At 46.5% G+C, this 17,608-nt stretch overlaps 1 pseudogene; it reads right to left on the minus strand.

Annotated features, from left to right (window-relative positions):
- Positions 1-3,537: 3,537 nt before the first annotated feature.
- The window catches only part of LOC134341921 (zinc finger protein 721-like), a 99,994-nt pseudogene continuing 85,923 nt past the window's right edge, over positions 3,538-17,608 (minus strand).

A 17,608-nucleotide genomic window follows, 5' to 3' on the forward strand; every position in this document is an offset into this window, starting at 1 on the left:
AATCGACCATTAGAGTCCGAAACAACTTTATGCTGAATAAAGGAAACTATTATCTACAAAAATCGAAACTCCGCGTGATTTTGCGTTAAACGAAGAGTGGAATTGCATACCCTTCCACCGAGTAAAAAAATCGTAAGGTATCACAGCTGCGTATGTGCGTTTCTTGTTAAAAAAAAAAATGGGTGCTTTTATTTTTTTAATATAAGCAAACACTTTGTTCCTTTTGGTGGGGTGATTCAGCCCTTTCACATTCAAACTAAACAGGTTAATATTTCGAACCACTTTAAATACCAATCAACATGTAATTAAAAGATCTGGCCATAAGTTATTAAAACTAGAAAGCAAACCGTAAAGTAAGGTATTCAAACAATCATATATTCAACCCAACACAGCTCCCAGAGAGAAATAGGCCCTACCCCCTCCCCTACCCAAAGCGAGAAAGCTGACCAATAGACAGTCAGCGAGCTGAGAACTAAGTGCCAGCCCCAAAAAATCCTGTTGACAGAAAGGACTCCAGTCCTGCGATGTCATTATGTCCCTACCAAGACAAAACATAAAAAGCAAAATAACTCAGTATTCGAAAATATGAAAGGATCACTTTAAACAAATTCAAAGAAAGCTGTATTAAAATAAAGCCTCAAAACGGGATAAAATAATGTAGTATCAAAAAAAAAACAAAAGACAATATATGAACAGTCAAAACGTAAGCTTAATGAAACCTTATTTCAAATTCGTATTAACAGAAGAAAAAAACTTGATCAAATAAGAAGTATAGCAGTTTTAGACTTCATCCTTCAGAAACTCTTTTGCATCTTCAACTGAATTTATTCTTTTTCGCAATCCGTTCTTCAAAACCATACTCAGACGTGCGGGGAACTGAAGGGATGGTTTATATCCTTTATTATAAAATTCCGACATAACTTCTTTGTATTTCATGCAATCAGCCAAAACTTCAGGCGAATAGTCTTCCACAAATCTAACCTTGTAATTTTGGAAATTGATCATTCCTTGTCTCCGGGTATGGCGAATCAAAAGGTCCTTAATACGAAATTCATGAAAGGCTAGTCCGACTGACCTGGGTTTCGCTGCCAAGGACAATGACTTCTAAGTCGGCTCCGAAGTGAATATAGCAGGGAAAAGCTGCCTCAGAAAGTTTGCAAAAACCTTCGTAGGGTCAGCGCCTTCAATTGATTCTTCAAGACCCAGGATTCGCAAGTTACTTCTCCTATTTCAATTTTCGAGACTGATGATCCTTCTCAGCATTTTATCATTGGATAAAGATCACTCCTTGCAGAGTTTAATTGTATCTTCAACGTCCTCTTCAAGTGTCATTAGCCTCGCAGTATTCTCCTGAATTTGGTTCTCATGCTGAAATAAAGTTTGTTGAATTGTATCCAATTTGCCGTTGATCCGTTGAAACTCCTCAGAGAATTCCTACTTTTGCCGTTTAAGGAAGTCACTGATTGAATCCAAAGACTCTTTCTTTTGCAAACGCTTTGGTTCTTTTCCCAGCCACAGTAAAGCAGTATTGAAGTATTATAATAATGTTTCAAAAAAAAAGACTGGTAGGAGACAATTAAGTAAACAGTGTAGGAGCAATCGAAAAGAGACCAACAGGGCTCTGACTGCTTCTTATATCTAACATATGCTTCCTTCTTCCGCTTGACGAGTTGCCTTTCCAGTTCAGGTGCAGCCCGTCCTTGTTGTACAGGTCAGACCTTCCCCAGAAGAGATCCCAATGATCCAGAAATCTGAACCCCTGCCCCCTGCACCAACTCTTCAGCCACACATTCAACTGCCATGACTTCCTGTTCCTACCCTCTCTGTCTCGTGGCACAGGCAGCAATCCTGAGATTACCACCCTTGAGGTCCTGCTTTTTAACTTTTTTCCCGAACTCCCCATATTCCTTCTTCAGGGTCTCATCCCTACTCCTATCTATGTTATTGGTCCCCACATGGACCACGACATCTGGCTGCTCACCCTCTCTCCTGAGAATACCGAGAACTCCATCCGAGATATCGTGGACCCTGGCACCAGGGAGGCAACAGACCATCCGGGATTCTCGATCTTTCCCACAGAACCTCTTAACTGTCCCCTTAACTATCGAATCCCCTATCACTACTGCTCTCCTCTTTTCCCTCCTTCCTTTCTGAGCTGAGGGTCCAGTCTTGGTGCCAGACACTCAACCACTACAACTTGTCCCTGGTAGGTCGTCCCCACCAACAATATCCAAAACAGTATACTTATTGTTGATGGGAACGGCCACAGGGGTGCTCTGCTCTTTCTGTCTATTCCCCTTCCCTCTCCTGACAGTCACCTGACCTGTCTCCTGGCTTTTAGGGGTGACTGTCTCCCTGAAACTCTGATCTATTACTGCCTCTGCCCGCCGAATGATCCGATTTGACAGGAGCAGCAGCTGGATACACCTCTTCCAGGTGTAGACATCGGAGACAATTGTGCTGTCCCTGACTTCCCACATCCTACAATCGGAGCACTGGACTGCCCTATCTACTGCCTCCATTACTAACTCCTAAGTTAATTAATTAAATAAACTTACCCAGCCTTACCTTACTGGGAGCAAGCTCATCCTCTGCCTCTGCTCGCTGAAATCTCTTGAGCCAAAGCCTCAAAACTCCACTCCTTCACTGGCCCACTCACTCACTGGCCGCTCTCCACTCCAGTCCACGTTAAACTCCAGTCCCAATAAAGGTGAATATGCAGCAGAAGAACCTCCTCCCATGCCCAGTGACCAGTGTGCAGAACTGGGTGTGGTGAGCATCAGCAATAATTGCAGAGTTGATCACCAACAGTCACTATTGAAATTGCATTCGGCAACGATGATGGACAAATATCCAGCATGCAGCTTACTGAAACTTCCTCCCCAGTGCAGAAATCGTGCTTGACTAATCTTCTGGAATATTTTGAGGATGTAAGTATGAAAATGGACGAGGGAGAGCCAGTGGATATAGTGTACCTGGACCTTCAGAAAGCCTTTGATGAAGTCCCACATTGGAGATTAGTGGGCAAAATTAGGGCACATGGTATTGGGGGCAGAGTACTGACATGGATTGAAAGTTGGCTGGCTGACAGAAAACAAAGAGTAGTGATTAACGGGTCCCTTTCGGAATGGCAGGCAGTGACCAGTGGGGTCCAACAGCTTTCAGAGCTGGGACCACAGCTGTTTACAATATATATTAATGATTTAGGAGAGGGAATTAAAAGTAACATTAGCAAATTTGCCGATGACACAAAGCTGGGTGGCAGTGTGAAATGTGAGGAAGATGTTATGAGAATGCAGGGTGACTTGGACAGGCTGGGTGAGTGGGCAGATGCATGACAAATGCAGTTTAATATGGATAACTGTGAGGTTATCCACTTTGGTGGTAAGAACAGGAAGGCAGATTATTATCTAAATGGAATCAATTTAAGAAAAGGGGAAGTACAACAAGATCCAGGTGTTCTTGTACGTCAATCACTGAAAGCAAGCATGCAGGTACAGCAGGCAGTGAAGAAAGCTAATGGCATGCTGGCCTTCATAACAAGGGGAATTGAGTATAAGAGCAAAGAGGTCCTTCTGCTGCTGTACAGGGCCCTGGTGAGATCACACCTGGAGTACTGTGTGCAATTTTTGTCTCCAAATATGAGGAAGGACATTCTTGCTATTGAAGGAGTGCAGCGCAAGTTCACAAGGTTAATTCCCGGGATGGCAGGACTGTCATATGTCGAAAGATTGGAGCGACTGAGCTTGTATACACTGGAATTTAGAAGGCTGAGAGGGGATCTTATTGAAACATATATGATTACTAAGGGATTGGACACGCAGGAGGCAGGAAGCATGTTTCCACTGATGGGTGAGTCCAGAACCAGAGGCCACAGTTTAAGAATAAGGGGTAGGCCATTTAGAATGGAGTTGAGGAAAAACTTTTTCACCCAGAGAGTGGTGGATATAGGGAATGCACTGCACCAGAAGGCTGTGGAGGCCAAGTCTCTGGATGTTTTCAAGAAAGAGATGGATAGAGCTCTTAAAGATAGCGGAGGCAAAGGTTATGGGGATAAGGCAGGAACGGGGTACTGATTGTGAATGATCAGCCATGATCACAGTGAATGGCAGTGCTGGCTCGAAGGGCCGAATGGCCTACTCCTGCACCTATTGTCTATTTTGAACCCGGTAGTGTGTCACAACTGTAACATGCTGTGAGGTTTCAGTGTTAATGTAATGGCCTCTCTGTAATGTATCACTACTGAGGTAACGGTTTCTCTGTAGCAGCAATGTTTACGTTACGACTAGAGACAACAGGGTTTTGAAGTGCAGGGCTATCCAATGAGAGAAATGTTTTTCTTTCTTGTGAGTCTGGAAGAGAGATTTTTGCAGTCTTTTGCTGGGGAGAGATGAGAAGACATGAATGGAGAGACTGGGCCCTTTTCCTTTATTTTTTCTTTACTAACCCTATAGTCAAAGTAAGAACTACAAAGCCCAATCGTTTAATCGCATATTATGTACCGTTCGTTATTTCGGGGTACTGATTTGTAACAGGGGACACATCGCGTAGCATCCACCCAAATGAGATTTCTTAAGTTTGGCCGGGCTGGGGGCTATCACCCCCTATATTAAGCTGCTAGCTGAAGCGAGAGTTACATATGGTTAGATGACTGAGTGAATCGCTTCACACATTCACAGCAGGTGAATGGCCTCTCCCCAGTGTGAACTCAATGATGGACATTTGGTGGCAATGGCTGAGAGAATCTCTTCCCAAAGTCTGAGCAGGTGATCGGCCTCTACCCAGTGTGAACTCGCTGGTGTCTCTGCAGGTTGGATGACCGAATGAATCTCTTCCCACACTCTGAGCAGGTGAACGACCTCTCCCCTGTGTGAACACGCTGGTGTCTCTGAAGATGAGACAACCAACTGAATCCCTTCCCACACACTGAGCAGGTGAACGGCCTCTCTCCAGTGTGAACTTGCTGGTGACTCAGTAGTTGAGAGGACAAAGTGAATCCCTTCCCACAGTCTGAGCAGGTGAATGGCCTCTCTCCAGTGTGAACTCGCTGGTGTACCTTCAGTTGAGATGAACGAGTGAATCCCTTCCCACAGTCTGAGCAGGTGAACGGCCTCTCTCCAGTGTGAACTCGCTGATGTACCTTCAGTTCAGATGACTGAATGAATCCCTTCCCACAGTCTGAACAGATGAATGGCCTCTCTCCAGTGTGAACTCGCTGGTGACTCAGTAGTTGAGAGGACAAAGTGAATCCCTTCCCACAGTCTGAGCAGGTGAATGGCCAATCTCCAGTGTGAACTCGCTGGTGTACCTTCAGTTGAGATGAACGAGTGAATCCCTTCCCACAGTCTGAGCAGGTGAACGGCCTCTCTCCAGTGTGAACTCGCTGATGTCCCTTCAGTTCAGATGACTGAATGAATCCCTTCCCACAGTCTGAACAGATGAATGGCCTCTCTCCAGTGTGAACTCGCTGATGTACCTTCAGATGAAATGACGAATTGAATCCCTTCCCACAGTCTGAGCAGGTGAATGGCCTCTCTCCAGTGTGAACTCGCTGATGTATGTTCAGTTGAGATGAGCGAGTGAATCCCTTCCCACAGACTGAGCAGGTGAATGGCCTCTCTCCAGTGTGAACTCGCTGATGTACCTTCAGTTGAGATGAACGAGTGAATCCCTTCCCACAGTCTGAGCAGGTGAACGGCCTCTCTCCAGTGTGAACTCGCTGATGTATGTTCAGTTGAGATGAGCAATTGAAACCCTTCCCACAGTCTGAGCAGGTGAATGGCTTCTCTCCAGTGTGAACTCGCTGATGTACCTTCAGTTGAGATGAACGAGTGAATCCCTTCCCACAGTCTGAGCAGGTGAACGGCCTCTCTCCAGTGTGAACTCGCTGATGTATGTTCAGTTGAGATGAGCAAGTGAAACCCTTCCCACAGTCTGAGCAGATGAACGGCTTCTCTCCAGTGTGAACTCGCTGATGTACCTTCAGTTGAGATGAGCAAGTGAATCCCTTCCCACAGTCTGAGCAGGTGAACGGCTTCTCTCCAGTGTGAACTCGCTGATGTACCTTCAGATTAGATGACGAAGTGAATCCCTTCCCACAGTCTGAGCAGGTGAACGGCCTCTCTCCACTGTGAACTCGCTGATGCACCTTCAGTGCAGATGACAGAGTGAATCTCTTCCCACAGTCTGAGCAGGTGAATGGCCTCTCTCCAGTGTGAACTCGCTGATGTATGTTCAGTTGAGATGAGCAAGTGAAACCCTTCCCACAGTCTGAGCAGATGAACGGCTTCTCTCCAGTGTGAACTCGCTGATGTACCTTCAGATTAGATGACGAAGTGAATCCCTTCCCACAGTCTGAGCAGGTGAACGGCCTCTCTCCACTGTGAACTCGCTGATGTACCTTCAGTTGGAATGATCGAGTGAATCCCTTCCCACAGTCTGAGCAGGTGAATGGCCTCTCTCCAGTGTGAACTCGCTGATGTACCTTCAGTGCAGATGACAGAGTGAATCTCTTCCCACAGTCTGAGCAGGTGAATGGCCACTCCCAGGTGTGATCTGACTGGTGTCTCAGTAACCGAGATGACAGAGTAAATCCCTTCCCACAGACTAAGCAGGTGAATGGCCTCTCCCCAGTGTGAACTCGCTGATGCACCTTCAGTTGGGATGAGCAAGTGAATCCCTTCCTGCAGTCTGAGCACGTGAACGCCCTCTCGCCAGTGTGAACCGACCGGTGTATCCGTAGCTTATATGATTCAGCGAATCCCTTCCCACAGTCCAGGCAGGTGAACAGCCAGTCTCCAGTGTGAACTCGCTGGTGAGCCATTAGGTCAGATGAACGAGTGAATCCTTCCCTACAAATTCAGCAGATGACTAGCAATTTGCCCAACTAACTGGTGTGTCCACAGGTGGGAAGACCGACTGAATCCCTTCTCACACACAGAACAGTTGAATGACCTTGTCCCAGTGTGAACTCGCTGATGTACCTTCAGATGAAATGACGAATTGAATCCCTTCCTACAGTCTGAGCAGGTGAACGGCCTCTCTCCAGTGTGAACTCGCTGATGTATGTTCAGTTGAGATGAACGAGTGAATCCCTTCCCACAGACTGAGCAGGTGAATGGCCTCTCTCCAGTGTGAACTCGCTGATGTACCTTCAGTTGAGATGAACGAGTGAATCCCTTCCCACAGTCTGAGCAGGTGAACGGCCTCTCTCCAGTGTGAACTCGCTGATGTATGTTCAGTTGAGATGAGCAATTGAAACCCTTCCCACAGTCTGAGCAGGTGAATGGCTTCTCTCCAGTGTGAACTCGCTGATGTACCTTCAGTTGAGATGAACGAGTGAATCCCTTCCCACAGTCTGAGCAGGTGAACGGCCTCTCTCCAGTGTGAACTCGCTGATGTATGTTCAGTTGAGATGAGCAAGTGAAACCCTTCCCACAGTCTGAGCAGATGAACGGCTTCTCTCCAGTGTGAACTCGCTGATGTACCTTCAGTTGAGATGAGCAAGTGAATCCCTTCCCACAGTCTGAGCAGGTGAACGGCTTCTCTCCAGTGTGAACTCGCTGATGTACCTTCAGATTAGATGACGAAGTGAATCCCTTCCCACAGTCTGAGCAGGTGAACGGCCTCTCTCCACTGTGAACTCGCTGATGTACCTTCAGTGCAGATGACAGAGTGAATCTCTTCCCACAGTCTGAGCAGGTGAATGGCCTCTCTCCAGTGTGAACTCGCTGATGTATGTTCAGTTGAGATGAGCAAGTGAAACCCTTCCCACAGTCTGAGCAGATGAACGGCTTCTCTCCAGTGTGAACTCGCTGATGTACCTTCAGTTGAGATGAGCAAGTGAATCCCTTCCCACAGTCTGAGCAGGTGAATGGCCTCTCTCCAGTGTGAACTCGCTGATGTACCTTCAGTGCAGATGACAGAGTGAATCTCTTCCCACAGTCTGAGCAGGTGAATGGCCACTCCCAGGTGTGATCTGACTGGTGTCTCAGTAACCGAGATGACAGAGTAAATCCCTTCCCACAGACTGAGCAGGTGAATGGCCTCTCCCCAGTGTGAACTCGCTGATGCACCTTCAGTTGGGATGAGCAAGTGAATCCCTTCCTGCAGTCTGAGCACGTGAACGCCCTCTCGCCAGTGTGAACCGACCGGTGTATCCGTAGCTTATATGATTCAGCGAATCCCTTCCCACAGTCCAGGCAGGTGAACAGCCAGTCTCCAGTGTGAACTCGCTGGTGAGCCATTAGGTCAGATGAACGAGTGAATCCTTCCCTACAAATTCAGCAGATGACTAGCAATTTGCCCAACTAACTGGTGTGTCCACAGGTGGGAAGACCGACTGAATCCCTTCTCACACACAGAACAGTTGAATGACCTTGTCCCAGTGTAAACTTGCTGATGTACCTTCAGTTGAGATGACCAAGTGAATCCCTCCCCACAGTCGGAGCAGGAAGGATGATCGAGTGAATCCCTTGCTCCACTTCTTAAATATCTGTACAGAGACAGCAAAACTGTCGTGTTGTGTTCGAGATTCCAGTAGACAAATTCCTTGTCATTTTTAACCTGTAAAAATATTTACAAAATCCATCAATGGGTGTAGGACCATATTTCAGATGAGATCACTTCAGTTGCCAGGGTTTGATCTGGTATCACACTGTTACAGTGAGGTTCAACCCAAGTTGGAGAGAGAAATCATCTTCTAACTGGGCACAGTGCTGGTATCTGAAATGACCATCAAATCTCTGATGCTCTTCCTGTCTCTGTAAGAATGGGACATTTTTGCCATCTCCAATCTGTGACCTGGCTCAGTGGACTCTCTCCATTGGTATTATTCCCTGTTCCCACTGAGCTGCATGGGTTCCTGGTCCCGCAGTAACTGAAACACTCACACAAATATCTGGCAGTGCATTCCACGCACCCGCCACTCTCATTGTGAAAAACTTACCCCTGACATTCCCTCAGTATCTACCTCCAAGCACCTTAAAACTATGCCCCCACGTGATAGCCGTTTCAGCCCCAGCAACAAAAAATCTGGCTATCCACAAGATCAATGCCCCTCATCATCTTGTACAGCTAAAAAAGGCTCTAAACATAAACAAGGAAATCATACATTACTTTGAGGATTTGTTAGAAGTATACAAAGTTATGAGGGCATAGATAGGGTAAATGCAAGCAGCTTTTTCCATTGAGGTTGGGTGGGACGACAACCAGATGTCATGGGTAAGTGGGGAAGGTGAAAATTTAATGGGAACATTTGGAAAAGCTCTTTACTGAAATGGTCGTGAGAGTGTGGAATGAGATGTCAGCACAAGTGGTGAATATGAGCTCAGTTTCACCATTTAAAAGAAGTTTGGATGGGAGCCTGGATGGTAGGGGTATGGAGGGCAATGGTCCCGGTGCAGGAGGTTGCATCAGACAGCGTAAAAGTTTTTTCGGCATTGACTAGATGGGCCAAATACTCTGTTTCCGTACTGAACTTCTCCATTTTTCTATGACAGAGAAGCTGGCCAAACTTGTTTGGAAGGGAAAAGGTAGGAGTGACAACGGAGCAGCAATGGCTGGAGTTTCTGGGAGCAATTCGGGAGCTGAGTGATCGATACATCCCAAAGAAGTGGAAGCATTGGAAAGGCAGGAGGACACAACTGTGGCTGAAATGAGAAGCCAAAGCCAACATAAAAGCCAAAGAGAGGGCAAACAAAAGAGCAAAAACTGTTGGGAAACTTTTAGAAACCAACAGATGACGACTAAAAGAAAAGTTGGATGAGCTCGGGAGGTGAAATTATGATATTGTGGTCATTAGTGAGTCTTGGTAGCACCCAACAGTCTGAGGCACTTAGAGGAACAAAATATCCGGGGCCTCAGTATCTCTTGAAAACCAAGGTACCCTGCACCAGTTACCTTTCAACTTTTATTTTGTCAGGCACATACAAACCAGACACCCTCAAAATTTCACTTCTGAAGGCCTCCCACTTACCAAGTACTCCTTTGCCAGAAAACAGCCTGTCCCAAACCACACTTGTCAGATCCGTTCTGATACCATTAAAATTGACCTTTCTCCAATTTAGAATTTCAACCCGTGGTCCAGACCTCTCGTTTTCCATATTTACTTTGAATCTCATGGCATTATAATCACTAATTTCTGTCAGCAGCCCTGGATCATTTCCTAACAGCTCATCGCACATTTCTACATCAGGAATTCTACGTACTGATTAAGGGTACATTTGACAAACTCTACCCCGCTTAGTCCTTTTATAGTATGTGAGTCCCAGTCAATATATGGGAAGTTAAACTCACACCTTTGTTTCTTGTTTCTGCAATCTCTCTACAAATTTGTTCCTCTAAATCCCTCAGACTGTTGGGTGCAACCAAGTCCCAATAATGGCTACAATATCATAATTCCCTGTCCTGAGCTCATCTGGCTTTCCTACGATGCTTCTTGCATTGTGATATACACAGCTCAGCACATTCATCGCTCCATGCTCAACCATTTGATTGCTGACTCTATCTGAGGTCTGAACAACATCTGACTGGTGTCAAGAAAACAAACTCTCCCTCATTGTCATAAAAACAAAGGAGCTGATTGTGGACGACAGGAGGAATGGAGACAGGCTAACCCCTATTGACATCAATGGATCTGGGGTTGGGAGGGTGAACAGCTTTAAGTTCCTCAGCATAAACATCACCGAGGATCTCACATGGTCTGTACATACCGGCTGTGTTGTGAAAAGAGCACAACAGCACCTCTTTCACCTCAGATGGTTGAAGAGGTTTGGGATGGGGACCCAAATCCTCAGAACTTTCTACAGGGACACAACTGAGAGCATCCTGACTGGCTGCATCACTACCTGGTATGGGAACTGTACTTCCCTTAATCACAGGAACCTGCAGAGAGTGGTGTGGACAGCCCAGCACATCTGTAGATGTGAACTTCCCACTATTCAGGACATTTACAGAGACAGGTGTGTAAAAAGGGCCCAAAGGATATTAGGGACCCAATTCACCACAACCACAAACTGTTCCTGCTGCTCCCATCCAGGAAACGGTACCACAGCAAAAGGACCAACAGGCTCCGGGACATCATCTTCCACCAGGCCATCAGACTGATTAATTCATGCTGATACAATTGCATTTCTATGTTATATTGACTGTCCTATGTACAAACTATTTATTATAAGTTACTGTAAATTACAAATTGCACACTTAGACAGAGACATAACGTAAAGATTTCTACTCCTCATGTATATGAAGGACGAATGTAATAAAGTCAATTCAATTCAATTCAATTCACCCTCCCCACTATCTGTTCTGTCAGTCTGACTCCCATTCCCCCTACAACTTATTTTAACCACATCACCCTCTCCCCACACTAGCACTAGCAAGCTGTACCACTGGGATATTAGTCCCCTCTTGTTCTGTTCCCCTAACTAACAAATCCCCTATCACCCCTTTGACTTTCCTCTGCCAGGTAATTCCCCCCATAAGTTTCTAAAGTGGTCCACCTGCTGTTGTACGGGATAGCAACAAGAGTACTCTGCGATGGCTATTTAAACTCATTCCCCTTCCTGACTCTCACCCAGTTTCCTGTGTCCTGCACCTTGGGTGTAACTCACCTCTCTTCATGTCATATCTATCACCCCCTCCAACTCCTGGATGATCCGGAATTCATCCATTTCAAGTTCCAACTCCATAAAGTGCAGGGTTACAAGCTGCAGCTGGATGCACATCTTGTAGGTGAGGGCATCAGGGACACTGGAGGTCTCCCCACCTTCCCACCAATGTCCCTCTAATTTGTAATGACCCGTGTGCACATAAAGCTTGTATTATGCATTTTTTTAAACCAGTTTCTGTATTGTACATAAATATTTCCCCTGAACACTCCTGAGGAATTGAGGATATATAAAAAAATCTGCTGGTCACCAGGGGAGGGTCAGACTGTGGGAAGGGTGGTACTGAGGGAGGGTAATACTGTGGCAGGGAGGGTCACACTGTGGGAGGAGTGGTACTGAGGGAGGGTCACACCATGGGAGGGGTGGTACTGAGGGAGGGTCAGACTGTGGCAGGGAGGGTCACACTGTGGGAGGAGTGGTACTGAGGGAGGGTCACACCATGGGAGGGGTGGTACCAAGGGAGGGTCACACTGTGGGAGGGGTGGTACTGAAAAATCTTTTTTGAACCTATGTAGAATAATTGGGAGTGAATTGGAATTTTTTAGCTGAAGTAAACTCTGTCTTCAGTGGTTAGCTAAGTCAGGCTCATTACCAGTTCCCTGTGACTTGCAGAGAGCGACACTGAGAGCTGATAACATTATACATTATACCCTCTTTTGAGTAAGGGGAGGAGGACTCGCCGATAAGGACAGGAATCAACATCTGTCTATAATTAAGTCAGGGCTTTGCAAAGGGAATAACTGATAAGGACCGGACAGTACATCCATCTGTAATTAAAACCTTGATTTTGCGAACACTCTTATCTAAGTAATTAAGTTTTGCACCAACAGACTTGATGGGTGTACCAGTTCAAATAACATCTTGCAATAGTAATGTATGGGGCTTACTATGTATAAATATACGGCTGTAACCGGACTAAGTCAGTCCGCTTGTCAGATGGTGGCAGTGCTTACGTGCCTTCCCTTTAACAACTGGGTCTCAAACTCCTGCAGGAGAATGCACAATAAACTGTGGTGACGATAAGAAGCTGGTCTCTCAAGTTTTATTCAGATTCAACGTTAACATTTGGTGTCACGAACAGGATCTCAATATAGGGAGTGCCAAGCAGACGGGCTGAATAAGTGTCTGGACCACTCTGGGGACTGCGGAGACTGACTGGGTGCCCAATAGGTATTTTACCTTTTGTCACTCTCCCCTTAGTTCCTTTGGAGGTACGGTCCCTCACCCAAGGCTGATCGCATACCTTGACAGGATGGGGAAAGAATCTGTCGGGAGTCTCGTATAAGGTAGGGAAAATTTTACTAAGTGGGCAGGAGGCAGACGTGCCGGGTAAATTTATCAACTGAGCAGGAAGTGCCAGCTGGGTAAATTTATCTGATTGTTAATTGAGCAGAAGGCTTTGTGCCAGATAAGTTACTTGGAGAACACGGGTCAATTGCAGTCGATTGATACGAGTGGGCCAGGAACAGCCCTACACAATATGTGTCAGAGTTTTCAAGACAAGGAAAAAGCTTTACGAATGTTGAGTGCAGGGCTGAATAAGAAATTGGGGAACAAAATGAGGCCACTGGTGGGAAGCGGGTGTGGAACCTGGAATATTACCTCATGAAAACAAGCAGTAAATTTGATTTGGAAAAAGCACTGTGGAAAGAAGTGGAAATTGTTGAAAAGGGAATGGAAGGGAAAGGCAGATGTAAAGTGGAACAGTATATGATCAGCAAGTTGGAGGAATAATGCATGTGACAAAGGGATAGAGGTATGTACTCCAGAAGGAACGCCAAAGGTTGGGAGACGCTAAAAGCGGAGCATGAATGGGTGGATGGGCACCGAAAACGAGAGCAGGAAAAACAACGTAAGCAAAACAAGACCGAGATAGGAGAGAAGGGCAGGAACGTCAGTCTGAAGTTCAAACTGATTGGGAAACAAGGAATCCCAAACCCATGTCTGCATACCGACCCGGTTTGAGGACAGTGACCGTGATGAGCAGTGGGCACCCACCATAACCCCCACCCACCTTATCAGGGGCCAAGTGCACCCAATGCTCCTGAACCCCAATCCTCCCAGTACTCAGATACAGTGGCCGCTCGGGTCAAACAGCAGTGGCAGGGAAGGGGAGGTTCTCTATACCCTGAGATCCAGAAAGGGAATACAGAGGATTATTCCGAGACAGGGAGGGAAGAATCCAATAAAACCCCAGAGTTAATGGCTCCACAAAGACAATTGCCGACCCGAATGCTGCCCAGTCCACGAGTAGCTGAGGAGGGACAGTCCTCAATGATTCCTGTGTTTGCACCCTGGAAGCTTCAAGAAATGATAATGATTATGATTCAGGCCCCAGATAGAAAAGAAAGACCTGCACAGTTTGCTCAGTATGTCCTCAGTATTATACAAATGTATAATGCGACACCGCAAGATTTATTCTGTCTCTGCTGCATGATTCTCTCAGCTGATGAGGGGCAGAAATGCAAAGCAGAATTGAGATACCAAACCTATCAGGAGTTACAGGTGGGAAACCACAATGAGAATGAACAGACAGACCAGATTATTCAAGCCTTGGAAGGGCTCTCCAGCAACCTGTAAACATCAGTAAAGTACCTGAATGCAAACCGAAGCCTGGGGAATCAGGACCAGACTATTGGGAGCGATTTCTGGCCTGCTGCAGCACTTTCGCAGGACACCAAGCCTTCAATGATGGGAATCTGTCCCCCCAGTTTAATGCCTTTCTTCTCCTATGCTTACCAACTAAGTTAGCCAACATGATTAAGACAAATAATATGGATCAGCCTGACAATGACCAAAATCGAATGCGACGAGCTTTAATATATTATTGGGACCCGGCTTTCGAATCCCGATCAACCCCGAAAGGAACCAATATTAAAGCTGAATATGTTCAGCGGGTAGAAGGATGCGAGCAGGCTATATCTGGGATCAGAAATGGGAACACAAACCTACCACGCGACAGGTGGGGACAACAACCCGTTTAGAAATTGACAAACAAGGACACTTCCTGCTGTGAGTACCACCCCTCAGGAAAAGCCCAATGAAATATTGCAAGTTGCTGCAATTCCATTTACGGGGGCCACCACAACCACTCTTAATCAGGAAATAGTACTGGAAAAGGGATTCCAGCCATCAGACACTACAATCACTCTGTCAGGGAGAGACTTGCTCTGTCCGCTGGAAGTCGAGATTCTATGCACGGACAAGGGTATCACCCTGGGACTAGCGAACAACCGACAGCTTCCCCAGTTACCAACCCCTCCAGTGGTGGGAACTTAATCTGGACTTCACTGCGTTTGAAACCCTTCTGCCAGAGGTCGACCCTCATGTGACTCTGCTATGACCCGACAGGGTACTCAACTGAGGAAAGCCAATATTATGCACCCCTCGAGGGACAGAAGTTCCCAGTCAACATGATTGGAGAGTTTACAGGAAGAGAGGGCAGTGCATTACTGGCTGAAGTTCCGGATTTCCTTTGGCGACAGACAGGACTGGTGGTTCCCCATACCACTGTTAGGGTTTTCCCTGGGTTCAAGCCAAAGAGCCTAGGGCTCCTTGTCTACACCCTGATGAAACAAGCCTCCAGCACCAAAGGAGAACCGGCAAGGCTTGGCCGCGGGCCAACTCCAATACTGGAAGGAGTCTGGGGTGAAGATGGGACATCTGGTAAGACACTCTTTTAATATTGACCGAACTCAAGACGTTGTATCCCATCTCTGGGCAAATTCAGGCCATGAAGTCAGCCGCACCAACTGTCCCGCTGTCCGGATCACCGTGAAAGGAGGACAGACTCTCCCATCCATTCCGCAATACCCCTTCAAGCCCGAGGCAACATTTTATGTGGATGAAAGCTCTTTTGTGGATCCAGCAGGAAAACGATATTCTGGCTATGCGACAGTGACGGACAGTGAAATAGTTGAGCAGGCCTCTTTTGAGTCAGCTGTCTCCGCCCAGAAGGCTGAGCTGTTTGCTCTGACTCGTGCCTATATCCTAGCAACAGACTAAACTGCAAATGCTTACACAGACTCCCGTTATGCATTTGGAATTGTGCGTGACTACGAGGCTCTCTGGGAACATGGGGATTCCTGACTTCCTCTGGCCACCCCATTAGTAATGCCACCTTTGTAAACAACTTACTCACTGCTCTACAGCTACCTCGAGTTTTGGCTATTATTACATGTGCAGCCCACACCCACAAGTCCGACCGGGTCACTAAAGGCAACGCTTTAGCAGATTAGACAGCGAAAAGTGCGACACAATCCTCAGTAGTTGTCGTCCCCTCGGGTTCCTGTCAAGCAACCCTCCGTGACTGAAGCAGAACGGTTTTCCCAGATATGCGGGAGGTAAATACTTTACGGGGGGACGTCTCTGAGGAGGAGCGCAAACTGTGGTCCCAGATGGAGGACCAGAAAGACCTCGCCCTAAGTTTTTGAATCACCCCAGCGAGACAGGTTTGTGTTCCTACACAGTTTTTACCAATATTGGTCGATTATATACATAATTGTAGACACCTGTAGAAGAATGAGGGGAGATTTGATAGAGGTTTACAAAATTATGAGGGGAATAGACAGAGTAAATACAAGTAGGCTCTTTCCACAGATTAGGAGAGATAATTAAGAGAGGACATGGCTTTAGGGTGAAAGGAGAAAGGTTTAGGGGTAACATTAGGGGCAACTTCTTCACTCAGAGAGCAGTGGGAGTGAGGAACGAGCTGCCATCTGACGTGGTAAATGTGGGCTCACTCTTAAGTTTTAAGAATAAATTGGATAGATACATGGATGGGAGAGGTCTGGAGGTTATGGACTGGTTGCAGGTCAATGAGACCAGCGGAATAAAGTTTTGGCACAGACTAGAAGGGCTGAATGGCCTGTTTTCTGTGCTGTAGTGTTCTGTGGTTCTGGGATTCTGGGAAAGGAGGGAATGGTTGGTAACCTGTATCCTGCACACTGGGTATGACTCCCTTACCAAGTGAACCTTCTTCATGTCTACAAGTTGATTTTATTGAATTGCCTAGAGTACATTGCTATAGATACTGCTTAGTTATTATAGATGCGTTTAGTAGATGGACTGAAGCTATTCCAACTACCAGTATGCTATGACTATAAGGAACGTATTATTACGGGAAATAATTCCCAGGTACGGCCTGCCAGAGATACTGAGCTCTGAAAATGGCCCACACTTAGTGGTGAAAGTAAACGAAGAGGAATGTAAAAAAATTAGCTATCAAGCAACAATTGCACTGTGTGCATCACCTGCGGGTCGCTGGCATAGTGGAGAGAGCCAATTGCACTCTGAAGAGTAAATTGGCCAAACTAACAGTGGAGACTGGACTCACTTGGTTGAAGGTCCTACCGTTAGCCCTATTCCACATGATGGTGACTCCCAGGGTAAAACAAGGTTGTCACCAGCTGAAATCATTTATGGATGGCCCATGAGGACACACTGGGGACCAAGACCTTGTGTACCACTGCTCCAAGAAAGTCTACCAGCAAAATTTGATATGCATACCCTAGGGGAAGAGATGGGAAAATACATATGCAAACTAACAGCCATGATCATACTGCATGGCGGTGCAGGCTCGAAGGGCCGAATGGCCTAGTCCTGCACCTATTTTCTATGTTTCTAACCAAAATTTCCAAACATCACATTCACAGGTACGACAGACTTACAAGGAAGAGAACTACCCCCCAGAGAGGAGTGACTATCCCACCATAGAACCTGGGGATTTTGTCCTGATCAAGAACTGGGATCGAGGGAAACTTGGACGTCAGTGGAGAGGACCATATCAGGTGTTACTGACCACTCCCACAGCTGTGAAACTGAAGGGGCAATCTCGGTGGATACATCGAACAGACTGCCAACATGTTAGTGAAGGAACTGAGTAGAAGGACTCTCTCCGACGAAAGGAAAATGTATTGGTTGATAGCGGAGTTCTTGTT

Source organism: Mobula hypostoma, unplaced genomic scaffold, assembly GCF_963921235.1.
Source record: "Mobula hypostoma unplaced genomic scaffold, sMobHyp1.1 scaffold_42, whole genome shotgun sequence".
Classification (NCBI taxonomy): Eukaryota; Metazoa; Chordata; class Chondrichthyes; order Myliobatiformes; family Myliobatidae; genus Mobula; species Mobula hypostoma.